The following is a 4,459-nucleotide window of genomic DNA, read 5'->3' on the forward strand; positions in this document are numbered from 1 at the left end:
CGAAAAAGACTAAGTTTCCTGCTTATGTATCTAAGTATACTATTAATAGGTATATGAATAAGTTTAGGCAACAAATTAAGTATTGCAAACAGTAAATACCTACCAATATTGTTGTATACTCTGCTATGCCATCACACAACACAATAATAGCGAACGACAAAAACTTATATCGATTATCGGGTAATTCGATTCATTAGCGATTTCGATCACGACGCGCGCCTATCGATGCAATGCACTAGGCCGCCGACGTGATAAAATATTCTGGAGCAGTAAGAATTAATATCGGTAAATTGATCAGCTATAGGTAATTGATGTAATTAGAGGGCACTTAGGCCGCTGGACCGCGGGTAGTATAGTACTAGTGATGTGCTAATGCGAACGTTCTCGTTTCTGAGAATTCCTTTCCGGAAAATTTGCTAAATTTATCAACAACTTTTTCATATCAGCGTAATAAGTTTTGTTAAATTGCCTACACCTACAATGCCCCTAGATTTAAAATCTTCCTGATTAAATACAGTAGGGTTCTGGCCAGTTTTTCAGAAATGCGCCCAAGTTGTAACTGCTTTATGTTATGATAATTTTTTCAAAAGGGATTACATAATTTAGTTACTGTTAAGAAACTTTTTTTTTTGGTTTTGATATTCCTATTCTTTTGCTCTTGCTCGTTTATCAATGAATTGATTTTTTAAGTTGCTATGAAATTCGCCAAGTATATTTTTGACGCTCCACGCTTATCGTCTTATTTCCTACGCTAAAGCGATTAAAAAACAAAATACGTAGACAACGTTGGAAACCGAGAACGTTCCCGATTCTCAGTCGTATTAATAAAGTGTTTGTGTATAGGTTTGACTGTCCTATCTTATGGTCTTCCTGCCTGAAATAAACACATATTTAATTAAATAAATAAATATTATTAGGACATTCTTACACAGATTGACTGAGTCCCACGGTAAGCTCAAGAAGGTTTGTGTTGTGGGTACTCAGACAACGATATACATAATATATTTTATGGGCTTTCCTATAAACTGTCGTACTAAGTGCTATATTTGTCTACCATTCTTCATCACATTTCACCTACTCAAAGGTTAGCTGGAAGAAATCCCTTAAAGGGATAAGTTCGCCTTTGTACTGTCTATCCTGTGTCATATTTGTGTTTTGTGTTTTGTACAATAAAGAGTTTATACATACATACATACATAAATAATTATGTACATAGAAAACATCCACGATTCAGGAACAACTATCTGTGCTCATCACACAAATAAATGCCCTTACCGGGATTCGAACCCGGGACTAGCAGGCAGAGTCACTACGCCCTAAGCCAGACCGGTCGTCAAATTGAATTGAATTGAATTTTCTCTGGAAATTTTCGAGAAGGGCACATCATTAGCCGCGAGCCGCGCAAGTGTCGCGGACTGACACGTCGCAGCCATCCGGTTCACCACACGCGAAATGAATATATTATGGGGATGGAGTAAAAACCAGTTAAATTTAATACTCTGCTAATTGTTTTGCGTTAAACAATCGCGATCAAAGAGCGCTCAATGGTGCACCACGATTGTAGCCCAGTCGGTGGAGGATTCTAACAGGATTTATCTTATACTTTTAAACGAGCAATTCTTGTATATTTATTTATTTATTTATTTATTTATTTATATATATATTTATTTACACTGACGATCTCGGAAACCACTCTAACGATTTCGCAGAAATTTGTTATGTGGGGGTTTTTGGGGGTGAAAAATCGGTCTAACTTATCCTTAGGTCCCGGAAAACGCGAATTTTCGAGTTTTCATGCGTTTTTCTTCGCGCGCCATCTCGTGTGCAGTAGTTGTACTGTTAAGACAGAATTCTTTCGGTCGATGTAAGTACTATTTATTGCAAACACTAGATGGCGACACAGGTCAAGGCTAAAACGAATAGAAAAATACACTATTTGAGTTTTTGTGGCGAAATGCGCGCCATCTCGTGTGGAGTAGTTGTGTTGTTAAGGCTGAGAATTCTTTCGCTCGATGTAGGTATTATATTCATTTTTGAACTAGATGGCGACACATGTCAAGGATACGAAACAGAATCGAGTAAGAATTTTATAATATGATAGGAACACCCAAGAGACTCAAAAATATTAAAATTATTTTAACCGCGCTGAAAAGCGGTGTCTATGCCACACCTGGAAGTAGAATATCTACGAATACATGGGAACTTGTTGAGCTTTTATTCGATCGACCTACCTAATAGCTATCGAGTAACCCACCAAATAATTAAAGTTTAATCTCTGTCATTTTTACGAAAATGTTTAACGAAGGAAAATATATTTATTTTATAAATAAAAACATATGTACCGTATGTGATTGCTATGTCCTAGTACAACACAAACCAAACCAGTTCTAATGTAAATACACCTGTATTATTTACGGGAAAAACATTATGACATGAATTAGAAACTGAAATATTATTTTTTTACATAAAAAATATCGTTAGTGACTGGACTAAGTTTGTGAATGGAAAGGCATTTAAAGAGATAATGTCGCGAAGCAGTAATGGCACCTGAAAAAGGACGCAGCTTTTTATTTGACTTTTCGACTCGTACACTCCGTGTTACATTACAGGTTTCATTCAAACATTTTCAACATTTTTCGGTAAACAGCTTTTTCCTGTAGTGCTGGCGGTCGAGAATACTAAATATTACCTAAATTTCTTGAGTAAGTAGGTATCCAAATAAATGTTTTTTATAGGCAAATTCGATTCTCAGTATTTTTTGTATAATGTTGGGAATGTTGGGATGAAAACAAAAATACTATCTTAATTATTCTCGTATGCACTAGGGCAGTGGTGGGCAAACTTTTGGGGGCCAACCTTTTATAATTTTAGAGAAGGGTGATAGTCTTTATTCAAACATATATAAAACTAACTATTAAATCTAAAATTAAACTTAAAATAAAATAAAATAAAAAATTAAATTAAACTAAATAAAACTAAAGTTAAACTAAAGTAAATCTAAAAACGGCCCCTGTGGCATAGTACCGAAAACGCTGGCAGCATTTCCTCGCTGGATTGTCAAGCTAATACGCTGAGCGAGGAAGCTGCCAGCTCTTCGGTCGCCGGTGGCGTCTCTTAGTCTCTTCGATAAGTCCTTGAAGAGACTCAGAGCGCCAGGGCCCCACGGACCAAGGGTCTCGACGCCGAATGGAATAAAAATATATTCGGCGCCGAGACCGCTGTATTTTCCTACCTTTATTTTCTCGGCCGCCTCTGCTGCTAGAGTCAGATATACACCTAAATTGCATTCTTTTTTACTACAGTGATGGCTATGATCACACACTACTTTGAAGGATAACACCATTTTGGGCCGTAGGACGTTGCCCACCACTACACTATACATATTGGATTAATTCCGGAAAGAAAATTGATGTTATTAGTACTTATACCTGTATTTATGAGAAATACATAATATATTAGCTATTGCATTACTTTGTAAATATAGGTACCTAAATCCGCTACATCGCTTATCAATAATGCTTTGGCAAATTCTTCTACAGAATTTTATATGTATACTATACCTATCACTGAACTTAATTTTGTGATCAAAGTTTTCCTGTTTCCAAAATTGTTCTCAAAACTCTTTACTATTTACTTACCTAACAATATACACGCGTAATTATGTACAAACACGTTCGTGGGATCTCGTGTGCCTCATATGTATGCAATTCATCTTACTTGGTGTTTGATTAGGCGATCTGTATGTATGCCATGCTCACTAAACTGCTATATTCAAAATTTCGCAGGCATTCCATTGAGATTTACATCTGTCTTATACCTACATTTGCCTACCTACTTCGTTATGGTCAAATGGTTTCGGAAATTATTCACATTGCGAAGTTTTGTGCCTGTTTGTCATATCATAAAGTATACATTATTTTCATCCTCCCTAATTGTTAATTTATTGTTTTTGTCACTTGGGTATTCTAAGTTCAATGAGCGGATTTAAAAATCTTCCACCATTCAAATGTTTTTTTTTTTCATTTCCTTAAAGCTTCAATCCTTCTATAGCCTCTTATATTTTACGACTCATTTTTGTTACGTAAATAAAACATCTGTAACGATTATAAGAGAATATTTAAAGAGATCCATAATTTAATTTATAGTTAGCACATTAAGAATTATGTTTTGCTGCGGCAGCCATTAATATGAGGGACGATCTGTCGATGAGACAAAAACAATTGCTATATAATTCTTGTTTACGCAACGGAATCCTATAAAAGTATGTGCTCAGAAAATATTTTGCTTTCTTTATCCAATACGACTACGAGACTGCTAAATGGTAAAAAGTGTTATCCTTTTTCTCAGAATAGTGCCAAGTAAGTCGGCGCATTTAAGAGATTTATAAGCATGCGAAGTGCAAATACGCTCCTCGGCGATCTCAGATTGATTGATTTGATAGCCACAATTACAGATTATT

The sequence above is a fragment of the Leguminivora glycinivorella genome, chromosome 7 (genome assembly GCF_023078275.1).
Source record: "Leguminivora glycinivorella isolate SPB_JAAS2020 chromosome 7, LegGlyc_1.1, whole genome shotgun sequence".
Classification (NCBI taxonomy): domain Eukaryota; kingdom Metazoa; phylum Arthropoda; class Insecta; order Lepidoptera; family Tortricidae; genus Leguminivora; species Leguminivora glycinivorella.